This window comes from Henckelia pumila, chromosome 4, assembly GCF_033568475.1.
Source record: "Henckelia pumila isolate YLH828 chromosome 4, ASM3356847v2, whole genome shotgun sequence".
NCBI classification, from domain to species: domain Eukaryota; kingdom Viridiplantae; phylum Streptophyta; class Magnoliopsida; order Lamiales; family Gesneriaceae; genus Henckelia; species Henckelia pumila.
Window position 1 is genome coordinate 61,569,162 of NC_133123.1, and position 15,857 is coordinate 61,585,018.

The 15,857-nt window shown below is 43.4% G+C and overlaps 8 non-coding genes across 8 annotated transcripts; all 8 read left to right on the plus strand.

Annotated features, from left to right (window-relative positions):
- The first annotated feature begins 12,090 nt into the window (after nt 1-12,090).
- Nucleotides 12,091-12,209, plus strand: LOC140869165 (5S ribosomal RNA). The gene has a single exon (XR_012146553.1). It is a non-coding gene; the product is annotated as a 5S ribosomal RNA (ribosomal RNA).
- Nucleotides 12,210-12,607: 398 nt separating this feature from the next.
- Nucleotides 12,608-12,726, plus strand: LOC140868759 (5S ribosomal RNA). Its single transcript, XR_012146160.1, has one exon. It is a non-coding gene; the product is annotated as a 5S ribosomal RNA (ribosomal RNA).
- A 399-nt stretch (nt 12,727-13,125) lies between these two features.
- Nucleotides 13,126-13,244, plus strand: LOC140870437 (5S ribosomal RNA). The gene has a single exon (XR_012147399.1). It is a non-coding gene; the product is annotated as a 5S ribosomal RNA (ribosomal RNA).
- A 399-nt stretch (nt 13,245-13,643) lies between these two features.
- LOC140867918 (5S ribosomal RNA) lies at nt 13,644-13,762 on the plus strand. The gene has a single exon (XR_012145358.1). It is a non-coding gene; the product is annotated as a 5S ribosomal RNA (ribosomal RNA).
- A 400-nt stretch (nt 13,763-14,162) lies between these two features.
- Nucleotides 14,163-14,281, plus strand: LOC140868858 (5S ribosomal RNA). The gene has a single exon (XR_012146258.1). It is a non-coding gene; the product is annotated as a 5S ribosomal RNA (ribosomal RNA).
- Nucleotides 14,282-14,681: 400 nt separating this feature from the next.
- On the plus strand, nt 14,682-14,800 carry LOC140868991 (5S ribosomal RNA). The gene has a single exon (XR_012146385.1). It is a non-coding gene; the product is annotated as a 5S ribosomal RNA (ribosomal RNA).
- A 400-nt stretch (nt 14,801-15,200) lies between these two features.
- On the plus strand, nt 15,201-15,319 carry LOC140868952 (5S ribosomal RNA). Its single transcript, XR_012146348.1, has one exon. It is a non-coding gene; the product is annotated as a 5S ribosomal RNA (ribosomal RNA).
- A 400-nt stretch (nt 15,320-15,719) lies between these two features.
- Nucleotides 15,720-15,838, plus strand: LOC140869181 (5S ribosomal RNA). Its single transcript, XR_012146569.1, has one exon. It is a non-coding gene; the product is annotated as a 5S ribosomal RNA (ribosomal RNA).
- Nucleotides 15,839-15,857: the final 19 nt, after the last annotated feature.

Genomic DNA, 15,857 nt, shown 5'->3' on the forward strand with positions numbered 1-15,857 from the left:
ACCGCGGACTTTATCCACTCGATAAGTGATAACCACTTGGAAAGTCCGGATAGGGTAGTTCGATTATTCATCCTATGAATATCCATTTGCATGCTTCGAACATCTCCATGTTCCCTACCAATGAAACGTGGTACTCCGCATCGCAAATGCTAGTCTCAAACTCGAGCGATCCTTATCCTTATTATCGGACGGCTCAATCGACTAGGAACGGTTTTTAGAATATACAGTGACTATAAGATGTATTTCATGATAGACATCTCCATGTTCTACCACATCTTACATACACTATAGTATATTCAAGGTCTTTATCAAAACAACAATAGTATATCACAATATAACAATATGAAGTAATATAAAGTCATTGCCATAAAAGTGTAAATATTAAACAAAAGATTGTTTATACAAAGAGTCATCAAAGCCCATAGCCACACAGTTGGCTCACTGGGCACCCACTCTTACAATCTCCCACTTGCCCTATAGCCAACTAGTCATACTACGTAGACCCATTGCTTCGCGATGTTTGTCAAACAATGGTCCTGGCAAGGGCTTAGTAAGCGGATCAGCGATATTGTCTGCAGAGGCCACTCGTTCGACAATGATGTCTCCTCTTTCCACAATCTCCCGGATTATGTGGTATTTCCTCAGTACGTGTTTGGATCTTTGATGAGACCTTGGTTCCTTTGCTTGAGCAACGGCACCCGTGTTGTCACAGTACATCGGGACTGGACCAACAAATTCAGGAATGACGCCCAACTCTTGGACGAACTTCCTCATCCAAACGGCCTCTTTAGCAGCAGCTGATGCTGCAATGTATTCAGCCTCAGTGGTGGAATCCGCTGTGGTGTCCTGCTTGGAACTCTTCCAAGAGACAGCACCGCCATTGAGCATGAACACAAATCCAGAGGTATACTTCGAGTCATCCACATCACTTTGGAAGCTAGAGTCGGTATAGCCTTCCAGTTTGAGTTCTCGTCCTCCATAAACCATGAACATATTCTTAGTCCTTCGCAAGTACTTAAGAATGTCCTTCACGGCTTTCCAATGCATTTGACCAGGATTAGACTGATATCTGCTCGTGACACTCAGAGCAAATGCTACATCCGGTCTGGTAGATATCATCCCATACATGATACTACCTATAGCTGACGCATATGGTACATGTGTCATATTCTCTATCTCTTCATCAGTCTTGGGACACATAGACTTGGATAGAGAAACTCCATGACACATGGGTAGATGTCCTCTTTTGGACCCATCCATTGAAAACCGTTTCAATATGGTATCGATGTAGGTTGATTGAGTGAGTCCTATCATTCTCTTAGACCTATCTCTATAGATCTGTATCCCAAGAATGTAGGATGCCTCTCCCAAATCCTTCATCGAAAATCTACCTGATAACCATATCTTTGTTGACTGCAACATCCCTACATCATTCCCAATGAGTAGGATGTCATCAACATAAAGTACTAAGAATGTCACAGCATCCTTAACTACATTCTTGTACACGCAAGGTTTCTCCGGGTTCTTGATGAAACCATAATCTTTTATTGTTTCATCAAATTTCTGGTTCCAACTTCTTGATGCTTGTTTTAGACCATAAATTGATCTCTGAAGCTTGCATACCTTATGCTCGCTTCCCATGGATGTGTACCCCTCTGGCTGCTTCATATAGATTTCTTCCTTAATGTCTCCATTAAGAAAAGCAGTCTTCACATCCATTTGCCATATCTCATAGTCATACCATGCAGCTATGGCAATAAGGATTCTTATGGACTTGAACATAGCAACTGGTGAAAAGGTTTCATCATAGTCAACTCCTTGCCTTTGAGTATAACCTTTCGCCACCAATCGCGCCTTGTAGGTCAATACCTTACCATCAGGCCCAAGCTTTCTTTTGTAGATCCATTTACACCCTATTGGAACAATTCCATCGGGAGGATCTACCAAAGACCAAACTTGGTTTGTATGCATCGAATCCAATTCTGACTGCATAGCTTCAAGCCATAAATTCGAATCCGCATCAGAAATTGCTTCCTTGAAGTTTCTTGGATCACATCCAATGTCGGGTTCATCTTGATCCCCTTCAAGAAGAAGACCATATCGAATAGGAGGTCTAGAAGTCCTCTCGGATCTTCTAGGTGCAGGCGTGTCCAGCAATGGTTCCTGAGGTGTAGGATCGTTATTTTGTATTTCGGGTTCTTCTCGAACTTCTTCGAGTTCCATCATCTCGCCTTTCTTATCCAATAAGAATTCCTTCTCCAAGAAGGTGGCATTCCTAGAAACAAACACCTTTGTTTCAGCAGGAAAATAGAAATAATATCCGATTGAATTCTTCGGATACCCTACAAAATAACATAAGCTGGATCGACTATCCAACTTATCTCCCACTGTCCGCTTCACGTAAGCAGGACATCCCCAAATCCTCAAGTATGAATACTTAGGAGCTTTGCCATTCCATAACTCGTATGGTGTTTTGTCCACTGCTTTAGTGTGGACGTTGTTCAACAACAATACCGCCGTTTCAAGCGCATAGCCCCAAAACGAAGGTGGAAGCTCAGTGAAGCTCATCATAGATCGAACCATGTCCAACAAAGTTCGATTACGACGCTCCGATACACCATTAAGCTGTGGTGTCATAGGAGGAGTCCACTGAGAGAGAATCCCATTCTCTTTCAGATAGTCCAAAAACTCGGTACTTAAGTATTCTCCACCTCGATCCGATCGAAGTGCTTTAATACTTTTACCTAGCTTGTTTTCTACTTCAGCCTTGAATTCTTTGAACTTTTCAAATGCTTCAGACTTATATTTCATTAAATATAAATACCCATACCTTGAATAATCGTCAGTAAAGGTAATGAAGTAGGTGTGGCCATATTGAGTCCCAACTCTAAATGGTCCACAAACATCTGTATGGATCAAATCCAACAGATTTTGACTACGCTCAGGTTTCCCCTTAAAAGGAGATTTAGTCATTTTTCCTTTTAGGCAGGATTCACAAGTAGGTAGAGAGTTAATATCAGACATATCAAACATGCCCTCTCCCACTAGCTTGTTCATCCTCCTTGAGGAAATATGACCTAGTCTAGCGTGCCAAAGGTTTGCCGGGTTTTGACTATCGATTTTCCTTTTGTTTGTTGTCGCCGGTCTGTCAATACAATTCACTGGAACGTCTTTTAGTTTTAAATTGTATAGATCGTTTTCAAGTTGTCCATTTCCAATTAAACATTCATTCTTGTAAATATTGCAAATCCCATTCACAAAATTACAAGAATAACCATCTCTATCAAGCATAGAAATAGAAATAATGTTTTTAATTAAATCTGGCACAAATAAAACATCTCTCAACAATAATTTAAAACCATTCTGCAAAATCAAACAAACATCTCCAATGGCCGTAGCTTCAACTCTGGAACCATTCCCGAGCCTCAGCTGGGTCTCACCCATTCTAAGCCTGCGACTTCTTGTCATCACCTGCAAATCATTGCAAATGTGAGATCCACATCCGGTATCCAATACCCAAGAAGTTGTATTAAGTGACATGTTTATTTCGATATAGAACATACCCTTTGCAGTTCCTAACTGCTCAAGATACTCCTTGCAGTTGCGCTTCCAATGACCCGGCTTCTTGCAGTAATGGCAAACATCCTTGGATTTTCCATTGTTTGAAGCCTTTGTCTTTTGCTTCTTCTCGGGTTCCACTTTCTTGGGTGGGGCAGAACGTTTCTTGCCCTTCATACTTGGCCCCTTCTTAGCAGAAGATGAGGAGCCCACCAAGAAAGCTGGCTTATCCTTCTTAAGTGTGGATTCATATGTAACGAGCATATTGACCATCTCTTCAAGGGTGGCCTCTATCTTGTTCATATTAAAATTTATCACGAATCCATCAAATGAAGAAGGAAGAGATAGAAGCAGCAAGTCCACATTGAGTTCATGCTCCAACACCAAATCAAGGGTCGCTAACTTCTGTATGAGCCAAATCACTCGTACCCCATGATCACGGACCGAAGTCCCTTCACGCATGCGGCACGTCATCAACTCCTTAAAAGTAGAGAACCTTTCAGCCCTCGACTGAGCCCCAAAAAGTTCCTTGAGTTGCGCGTGAATGTCAGCAGCATTCACCGTGTCCTCAAATCGCCTCTGGAGTTCATCAGACATCGAGGCTTGCATATAGCATTTGGTCTTGATGTCATGGTCCCACCATGCATCAAGCTTGGCCAATTCCTCCGGACTAACATCAGCTGGTGCTTCCTTCGGAGGTGCTTTCTCTAACACATAGAGCATTTTCTCCGAAGTTAAGACAATCTTCAACTTCCGGAACCATTCCGTATAGTTGGCGCCAGTCAGCTTGTTTTGTTCGAGGATCGAAAATAAAGGATTTCGCGAATTCATTGTATGAAATACTGAAAAGGAAAACAGACATATATCAATGATTGTTTAACAATTTACTAAGACATAAAATAGGCGAATTTAATTTTATGAATCTCACTCCCACTATTTTAACGATTTCACCACCCTCTAGTGAAAACGGGAAACTTTTTCCTTAGTGAGAACATGGAGTCCAATTGACAAACTTATGGTCCCGAATAATATCAGCCAACCATAATTCTCAAAAGGTAGAGCCCAATTGCTTCCAAAGCAACCCCCATGTGTTTACCTCATGTCCAATAAGGGCCCAATAATATGACGCCGTTTAAAGTGACATGTCAAGATGACCCATCAATATTAAGTTGTGATGGACGGTCGCCATGTGGATCCCCCAATAATATGAGCCGATCCCATGGGAGTTCCACCCAACTTACAACATTTGTCGATCCAATGTACAGCTTTCCGACGGACGGGCCCCCCCCAATAATATGAGCCGGACCGTATCCGCGGGTAGCATCACATACATTGACCGTTGATGGAAGGTGGGAACATTTAAACAAATTTAAATTTCCTTTATTTATCTTGATATAAATTTTAAATCATATTTAAAATGAGGGATTTTTAATTATAAAAATATTTGTCTCATCATATTCATTTTATTGCATGCTTGCCGGATTCACGCAATTTATGTCTAAACATGCATACAATCATAATATCAAATATTATATAGGATGATCGATTCCATTTCTAATTGACCCGTGGTTGCCAATCACGGGTCTTAGTCCAATCCTAGGTAATATGCAGTATGCAATGCAATCCTATTACATGTGCTTCCAATTTACATTTCTTCAGTCTTTATTGTCTGCTGGGCCCACCGTCTTCAAATCTTGATCTCCCACTAAATCTAATGTATTTACAATAAATAACAATGACAAGTAGGGGATACATTTTTAGGGGGTGGGAACGGGCTATAAACCAAGCCCACTTTTATTACATATGACATTCATATCGGGCCATAAACCAGGCCCATTAATAAAACCAACAATAATAAAGACAAAATGTAAATTCCTAACATACACCTACAAAATTGGTCATGGCAATCGATCATCCTTATCCAATAACATTTAATTCAAAATTAATTTATTGGATAACATGCTGTGGCAATTCAAATTTAAACAAGATAAAATCATATTTTATATATAAAATCTCATTTCACATATAAAATCATATTTTATCTCTATATCAAATAAAATCATATTTTATCTATAAAATCCAATTTTACAAATAAAATCATATTTTACTTAATATATCATAAGATCATATCTTATCATCAATTGTACCAAAATAATTGATTTCAAAATTCAATTTACGGATAAAATATTAAAATTTTCCAAAAATTCAAATTTATCCAAAATCAATTTTAAAATTTACGGACTCGAACAATTCGATCCGAAATGTCGTGAACCAATCAAAAATAATTTTTGACCGGACCAAAAATAAAATTTTAAATATTAAAATTAATTTTTAAATAAAAATATAATTTTTCCCGCGGGCCGCCCGGGACACTCCCGGGCCGGCCCGCACCCGGGGCGCGGGCCGTGGGCAGCCTGGCTGCCCCCTTAGGGCAGCGACTATCGCTGCCCTGGCGGCGCCTGGGGCCGCCGCTGGGCGGCGCCGTGCGTCGCCCCTGGGCGGCGCCGTGCGCCGCCCTGGACGGCGACGGTCGCCGTCCTGGGCGGCGCCATGCGCCCCCTTTGGGCGGCGCCGTGCGCCGCCCGGGGCAGCAACAATTGCTGCCCCACCGGGCAGCGATCCAATCGCTGCCCGGGTTTTGCCCCGAAAAAAAAAATTTTTTTATTTAAAAATATTTATTTTGTTTTCCAAAAACCGAGATTCAAAAATTTTGTACAATCGATTAATTTAATCGTTTGATCTGAGCAACCTGGCTCTGATACCACTGTTGGAAAACGCGGCTCTCTGATCAATCACGATTGATACCCGGTGCAGCGGAAGTTTAAAACTTTTATCATGGAACAATTCCATGGTGTGGGTATCAACCATTCAACGATTAAATTATTGTGTGTGTAAAATTCAAATAACAGTTATTAAATTTTACCTTAAATCTCGCAACGAGATTAATGGACACCAACAGATTTGATCTGCTCTTGTTGTCTCTCCCTGGAACCGATGAACTCCTTCAATCAGGTCCACGAACAGAGGTTTAATCCCTCTGATAGATTGCACTAGAAAATCTATCAGAAGTTTTCTGCGAAGAGATTACACGAATCTGATTCGTTATTCCTGACCGCGATTCAAAATCACAGACCGGAATTTTCTCGGGCAGAGGGGGAGGGGTCGGCCGAAATTTCTTTTGAGAGGCTAGGGTTTTCGATTTTTTTTGCTCTCAAAAATTATGACCTGTTGTGTGTAATTTCTGTACTGAAATAACTTATTTATAATGCAGGCCACTAACACCTTAGGGCCCATTAGTCATAAGCTGGGGCCCGACAAGCAAAGCCCGCTCGTTCAGAAATTAATATAAAATTCATCGTGACTCCGATTGATGAACTGATTTCACCAATGTGCACAGAAACCATTTCTGCACATTTTAAAGTCAAAATAAATTTTCCTGAATCCGAATTCAGTGATTTCCAAAAATGTCCATCCCTATGTCATTTTAGGAAATCCTACTCCCTTACTCTTATTTAAGAAGTCCAACTCCTTAGTTCATTAAATTTAACTCTTTAAATTTAACTATCTCAACGGGGATTAAAACTCCATTACACTGTGTGACCCTCAATGGTTCAGGGATACAGCTAGCCGTGGGCTCACAACTCCTTGTGACTCGGAACAACACTTTCCGACTTGCCCAACGAATCATGGTAAAGCGCCTAGCAACATCGCCCCATGATTCCCTAGGTATCACTGATAGTGCCTACAAGAACCAGTAGATTTTGGTTAGCGTACAGTACGGTCCCTTCATCCATATATCCCGATCGAATCAACAACCATTGGTATATCGAGAGTCGCTCAAGATTCGATAACTATGCAATACATCTTGAAGATCAAATTAGTGACATCGCATGTGCTACTAAGAAACCATTTCTTAAATCACATTAATTACTCTGGCCAGAGATTTATCACACTAATATCTCCTCAGATCGCATAGGATATCCACACTCGCAAGTATGTGGTGAATCCTTGACAACAATGCATTGACTCCTATATGTGTCGTAACTGTACCCAATCTCGACACCTGATGACCCCCATAGAGTCGGTAAACGAGTCAAAGCACAGCACTAGCATATAGAGTCTCCATGATGTTTCAAGTCGTAAGGACTAATGGTGTACAACCAAAACCGCGGACTTTATCCACTCGATAAGTGATAACCACTTGGAAAGTCCGGATAGGGTAGTTCGATTATTCATCCTATGAATATCCATTTGCATGCTTCGAACATCTCCATGTTCCCTACCAATGAAACGTGGTACTCCGCATCGCAAATGCTAGTCTCAAACTCGAGCGATCCTTATCCTTATTATCGGACGGCTCAATCGACTAGGAACGGTTTTTAGAATATACAGTGACTATAAGATGTATTTCATGATAGACATCTCCATGTTCTACCACATCTTACATACACTATAGTATATTCAAGGTCTTTATCAAAACAACAATAGTATATCACAATATAACAATATGAAGTAATATAAAGTCATTGCCATAAAAGTGTAAATAATATTAAACAAAAGATTGTTTATACAAAGAGTCATCAAAGCCCATAGCCACACAGTTGGCTCACTGGGCACCCACTCTTACAGAGTTGTTAGCCCACGGCTAGCTGTATCCCTAAACCATTGAGGGTCACACAGTGTAATGGATTTTTAATCCCCGTTGAGATAGTTAAATTTAAAGAGTTAAATTTAATGAACAAAGAAGTTGGACTTCTTATTTAAGAGTAGAGGAGTAAGATTTCCTAAAATGACATAGGGATGGCCATTTTTGGAAATCACTGAATACGGATTCAGAAAAATTTATCTTGACTTTAAAAGGTGCAGAAATGGTTTCTGTGCACATTGGTGAAATCGGTTTATCAATCGGAGTCACGATGAATTTTATATTAATTTCTGAACATGCGGGCTTTGCTTGTCGGGCTTGAACTTATGACTAATGAGCCCTAAGCTGTTAGTGGCCTACATTATAAATAAGTTATTGCAGTACAGAAATTAAACACAACAAGGTCACAATTTTTGAGAAACCTAAGTATTTTCTAACAAGAGTGGCCGCCCCCTTCCCTGTCTACTCGAGAAAAATCCAGCCTGTGATTTTGAATTACAGTCTGGTTTAACGGATCAAATTCGTTAATCTCTTCGTAGAAACTTCTGATAGATTTTCTAGTGCAATCTATCAGAGGGATTAAATATCCGTTCGTGGACCTGATTGAAGAACAGTTCGTCCATCAGTTCCAGGGATATACAACAAGAGCAGAGCAATCTGTTGGTGTCCAAAATCTCGATTCGAGATTGAGGTAAAAATTTATAATCGTTATTTAATTTTTACACACACACAATTTAATCGTAAGGTTGATACCTGTTATGGAATCGTTCCATACAAAAATTTTAAACTTCCGCTGCACCGGGTATCAATCCTAATTGATCTGATCACCGCGTTCTCCAACATACTCTCTATCCCAATGCTCTCAGCGGACAAATAAACTGCATAGATAAGGTATCCTTCCACGCCAGACTCTAGAGCTCGACAGGCTCTCAAAGCTGATACCAAAGGCATCGGGGGTCGCGCTCCCTCTCCATAGAAAACCAGCTCTCACTCCCTTCAGGATGAAAGCGTACTAATCTCTGATAGCAGTCCACTGAAGCTCGATAGGTAGTCAACATATCTATTCCCAGAATGCAATCAAAGTCGTCCATCACCAGGACAATGAGATTCGCTAACAGAATGTTCCCTTCGAACTCTAAAAGGCAACCCATCACTAGACGCTTAGCCAAAGCAGATTGGTCCGTCGGAGTAGAAACAAACATCACTACATCTAGTGCAATGCATGGTAACTTATGACTCTTAACAAAACGTGCAGAAATGAAGGAATGAGATGCACCAGTGCAAATAAGTACAAGAGCAGGTATACCATAAAGCAGAAATGTACCTGCGATGACTTTCTCATTCTCCTCCACTGCCTGATCATGTCTCAGGGCAAACACCTGGCCAGAAGCTCGTGGCCTCAAATGAGAACTCCCAGCAGGCTGTCCCTGCGTCCTCTGCTGAACGGTAGCCTGAGAACCAGATCCTGAACCAGAACCAAAACCGCCTCCCCCAGATAGTGGACAATCCCTCCGGATATGACCAGTCTCTCCACAACGGAAACAAGCTCCAGAAGCTCTATGGCAACGGTCGGTCGGATGGTTCTTCCCACAATGATCACACTTGTCCTTTTTACCAAAACAGACAACACCTCCAGAACCAGAGGAAGAAGTAGATCCAGACTTCTTGAAAGATTGGGCATGGGGACCCAAAGAACTAGCAGGCCTCGACTGAGGGAAAGACCTGTTCCGCCGAATGCTGTCCTCCGCCTGGTGACAACGGCTCACCAAACCCTCGTAGGACATGTCGTCACCAACCACCACACGGTCATGGATCTCACGGTTAAGGCCCTGAAGGAACATATTATACTTCATCCCAAAGCTGTCAGCAATCTCGGGGCAATAGGATAGCAGATCAAAGAACTTCTGCTGATACTCATCAATAGACATGGCTCCCTGTCGCAGACTCAGTAGTTCACCTGCCTTCGACTGACGGAGTGCATGAGGAAAATACAGCTTCTGAAAAGCTGTGCGGAACTCGGCCCAGGTGGCCACTCCTCTCGCCGCAATAAAGGGTGCAGAAGTAAACCTCCACCACCTACAGGCTCGCCCATCCAAAAGATAGTAAAGGGTCTCCATCTTCTGCTCCTCGGTGCAGTGGTAAGTCTGAAAAGTCATCTCTATACGGTCTAACCAGTTTTCCGCATCCTCCAGAGACTCACCTCCAACAAGGGGCTTAGGAACCATCTGCAGAAATCGCCGTACAGTGAAACGATCCTCATCACGACGACGATGATGACGGTCCCGACGACGCTCATGATCGTCATCTCCCCAGCGTCCACCTCCACTACCATGGCTACTCTGGTCATCGTAGTTAGCCATCTACAAAAGCACCTCACGGTTACCTTATGCAGAGTCTAAATCCCAAGAATACTATGTATGCTCTGATACCATAAATGTAGTGACCCTTACCTGGATCACCTACTAAACAGAACTTAGGCATGCAATTAACTTAATTAAACGGATATCAGAATAAAACTGCGGAAACCAAATACAAAATACAATCCCAAGTAAAGGAATCTGTAAATACCCAAATATTATACAAACATATCGAACAGTTGTATCAATGCAAATAACAATAAAAATAAACCTAGGCGAAGCTCCAGCTGACCAACCACGGCCTAGCCCCTCTTGGATCCACCCGCCTCATCCAATCGCAAACCTGACCCATGGAATAAGGTGTCCAGAAACACAGAGTATGAGACGTGAGCATAAAACGCTCAGCACGAGAGTATGAGTATAAATGCATGCAAAGTGAACTCCCTATAAACTCGAGGTCAAGGATCAGATAACAGAGACAGACTGGGCCCTGGTATGTATCACGCTGTGCCGTCGCTTCAGGAGGTGGCTCCCATACCATAATACCAGTGGATATTCCGGACCCAAATCGATGGAAGTCCAACCACTAACAGGATAGGGAAAAACCCTACTAACAGACATCTCGAAGGAGATAGCTCAGTATGCAAATGAATGCAGCATAAATCAATGACATATAAACCATGCAGTCACATAATACATGAATACTCAGTCAGGATATCTCGAACAGTACTTCCGTACCTCAAATCAGTGCAAGCTCTACAAACTCTAGGTCCATGCCTATAGTCTGCTCTACACTGCCAAATGATACTACTATCATTATAGCGCTCTAAAAGCCTTAACTAAGCTATTGCATACTCCTAAATATTTATAGGAAGCAAAAGCTATACCTTCGTCCGTCGTTAGCCCTTTGATGTCGATGCCTCCAGAACTTGGGCACAACTCCGCTACGACTATCGAACGCCTCGACGACTCCCGGGTCAAGCCTAGGAAGGCTAAAACAACTCGAATACAACTAGAGTAGAGAGGAAATCCGGAATTGGCAATTGAAAGTGAATTCTCGGCCTTCTATTTATAGACAACGATCGGAGCCTCAGATCCTCGATCGGAACGTCCGAACATCGATCGGACCGTCCGCTCCTGCCATCGGAGCTTCCGAAGATCCTGATTTGCCACGCGTCAAAATATCACTTGTTGACTTTGGATAGGGGTGATCGGAGCACATGTCATGCCTGACGTAATACCATCGGAGCTTTCGATCCTGTTCGGAGCTTCCGAACTCACCTTCGGAGCTTCCGAACTCTTCCCAAGAATAATGATTAATTCCTTAATTACTGATTTTGGTTACGGGCTACTACACTTCGTCTCTTAGACCTAGATGCGCGCTATAGGTATCGAGACGAGCTTTGCGTGAGCAGGGTGAAGCTCCCGTAACTCTCAGCCGATTGAAAGTTATGTCCGTTTGAAAGTGCAGCGCCTGTTCCTCCGATCCGCAATTCGAGAGACAAAACAACAAAGAATTCATTCACTGTTGTGTACGATCATACCAGCACTAATGCACCGGATCCCATCAAAACTCTGAAGTTAAGCATGCTTGGGCGAGAGCAGTACTAAGATGGGTGACCCCTTGGGAAGTCCTCGTGTTGCAGCCCTTTTTCATTAATTTCTTTTTTTATTACTCGTATTTCTTGTTCCTCCGATACCTCGCTGTCCTATTCCTGACTCTTACAGTCCAATCCTTGGATAGAAAAGATGCAATTGACTGAATCACATGACGTGGACGTGCGATTTGGGTGACGCGGGCCGCTTCGGTGGGTCCCAGCGCCCTACGGGAAAAATGACCCAAAATACCATCTCCGGATTGGAATTTGAGCTTCTCCGTCTCTTAGACCGAGACGTGCGCTGTAGGTATCGAGACGATCTTCGCGTGAGCAGGCAGAAGCTCTCGTAACTCTCAGCCGATCAAAAGTTATGTCCGTTTGAAAGTGCAGCGCCTGTTCCTCCGATCCGCAATTCGAGAGACAAAACAATAAAGAATTCATTCACTGTTGGGTGCGATCATACCAGTACTAATGCATTGGATCCCATCAGAATTCCGAAGTTAAGTGTGCCTGGGCGAGAGCAGTACTAGGATGGGTGACCCCTTGGGAAGTCCTTGTGTTACACCCCTTTTTCTTTATTTCTTTTTTTATTACACGTACTTCTTGTTCCACCGATTCCTCGTTGTCCTATTACCAACTCTTTCAGTCCAATACTCGGATAGAAAAGAAGAAATAGACTGAATCACACGACGTAGACGTGCGATCTGGGTGATGCGGGCCGCTTCGAAGGGTCCCAGCACACCCTACGAGAAAAACAATCCAAAAGACCATCTCCGTGTTGGAATTTGTGCGTCTCCGTCTCTTAGACCAAGATGTGCGCTGTAGGTATCGAGACGAGCTTCGCGTTAGCAGGCTGAAGCTCCCGTAACTCATAGCTGATCGAAAGTTATGTTTGGTTGAAAGTGCAGCGCCTGTTCCTCCGATCCGCAATTCGAGAGACAAAACAACAAAGAATTCGTTCACTGTTGGGTGCGATCATACCAACACTAATGCACCGGATCCCATCAGAACTTCGAAGTTAAGCGTGCTTGGGCGAGAGCAGTACTTGGATGGGTGACCCCCAGGGAAGTCCTCGTGTTGCACCCCTTTTTTCATTAATTTTTTTTTATTACTCATATTTGTTGTTCCTCCGATTCCTCACCGTCCTATTCCTAACTCTTACAGTCCAATCCTCGGAAAGAAAAGATGCAATAGACTGAATCACACGACGTGGACGTGCGATCTGGGTGACGCGGGCCGCTTTGGTGGGTCCCAGCATGTCCTACGGGAAAAACGATCCGAAAGACCATCTCCGGGTTGGAATTTGTGTGTCTCCGTCTCTTAAACCGAGATGCGTGCTATAGGTATCGAGACGAGCTTTGCGTGAGCAGGTTGAAGCTCCCGTAACTCTCAGCTGATCGAAAGTTATGTCCGTTTGAAAGTGCAGCGTCTGTTCCTACGATCCGCAATTCGAGACACAAAACAACAAAGAATTCATTCAGTGTTGGGTGCAATCATACCAGCACTAATGCACCGGATCCCATCAGAACTCCGAAGTTAAGCATGCTTGGGCGAGAGCAGTACTAGAATGGGTGACCCCCTTGAAAGTCCTCGTGTTGCACCCCTTTTTCGTTAATTTCTTTTTTTATTACTCGTACTTCCTGTTTCTCCGATTCCTATCCGTCCTATTCCCGACTCTTACAGTCCAATCCTCGGATATAAAAGATGCAATGGACTGAATCACACAACGTGGACGTGCGATCTAGGTGATGCGGGCCGCTTTGGCGGGTCCCAGCGCGCCATACGGGAAATATGACCCGAAAGACCATCTCCAGGTTGAAATTTGTGCATCTCCGTCTCTTTGACTAAGATGCGTGCTGTAGGTATCGAGACGAGCTTCGCGTGAGCAGACTGAAGCTCCCGTAACTCTCAGCCGATCGAAGGTTATGTGTGTTTGAAAGTGCAGCGCTTGTTCCTCCAATCCGCAATTCGAGAAACAAAACAATAAAGAATTCATTCACTGTTGGGTGCGATCATACCAGCCTTAATGTATCGGATCCCAACAGAACTCCGAACTTAAGCATGCTTGGGCGAGAGCAGTACTAGGATGGGTGACCCCTTGGGAAGTCCTCGTGTTGCACCTTTTTTCATTTATTTCTTTTTTTATTACTCGTATTTCTTGTTCCTCTGATCCCTCGCCGTCCTATTCCTGACTCGATCACTCCAATCCGCGGATAGAAAATATGCAATAAACTAAATCACATGATGTGGATGTGCTATTTGGGTGACTCGGGCCGCTTTGGTGGGTCCCAGCGCGCCCTACTATAAAAATGACCCGAAATACCATCTTCGGGTTGGATTTTGTACGTCTCCATCTCTTAGACCGAGATGCGCGCTATATGTATCGAGACAAGCTTCGCGTTAGCAGGCTGAAGCTCACGTAACTCTCAGTCGATCGAAAGTTCTGTCCGTTGGAAAGGGCAGCTCCTGTTCCTCCGATTCACAATTCGAAAGACAAAACAATAAAAAAATTAATTCACTATTGGATGCGATCATACCAGCACTAATGCATCGGATCCCATCAAAACTCCGAAGTTATGCGTGCTTGGGCGAGAGCAGTACTAGGATGGGTAACCCCCTGGAAAGTCCTCGTGTTGCACCCCTTTTTCATTAATTTGTTTTTTTATTACTCGTACTTATTGTTCCTCCGATTCCTCGTCGTCCTATTCCCGAATCTTTCAGTCCAATCCGCGGATAAAAAAGATGCAATAGAATGAATCACACGACGTGGACGTGCGATGAGGGTGACGCAGGCCGCTTCGGTGGGTCCCAGCATGTCCTACGGGAATAATTACCCGAAAGACAATCTACGGGTTGAAATTTGTGCGTCTTCATCTCTTAGACCGAGATGCACACTATAGGTATCGAGACAAGCTTTGCGTGAGCAGGGTGAAGCTCCCGTAACTCTCAGCCGATCGAAAGTTATGTCTGTTTGAAAGTGCAGCGTCTGTTCCTCCGATCCGCAATTCGAGAGACAAAACAACAAAGAATTCATTCACTATTGGGTACGATCATACCAACACTAATGCACCGGATCCCATCAGAACTTCGAAGTTAAGCGTGCTTGGGGGAGATCAGTACTAGGATGGGTGACCCCTTGGGAAGTCCTCGTGTTGCACCCCTTTTTCATTAATTTCTTTTTTATTACTCGTACTTATCGTTTCTCCGATTCCTCGCCGTCCTATTCCCGACTCTATAAGTCCAATCCGCGGATAGAAAAGATGCAATAGACTGAATCACACAACGTGGACGTGCGATCTGGGTGACGCATGCCGCTTCAGTGGGTCCCAGAGCGCCCTACGGGAAAAATGACCCGAAAGACCATCTCCGGGTTGGAATTTTTTGCGTCTCCATCTCTTAGAACGAGATGTGCGCTGTAGGTATCGAGATGAGCTTCGCGTGAGCAGGCTGAAGCTCCCGTAATACTCAGCCGATCGAAAGTTATGTCCGTTCGAAAGTGCAGCGCCTGTTCCTCCGATCTGCAATTCGAGAGACAAAACAACAAAGAATTCATTCACTGTTGGGTGCGATCTTACCAACACTAATGCACCGGATCCCATCATAACTCCGAAGTTAAACGTGATTGGGCGAGAGCAGTACTATGATGGGTGACCCCCTGAGATGTCCTCGTGTTGCACCCCTTTTTTCATTAATTTTTTT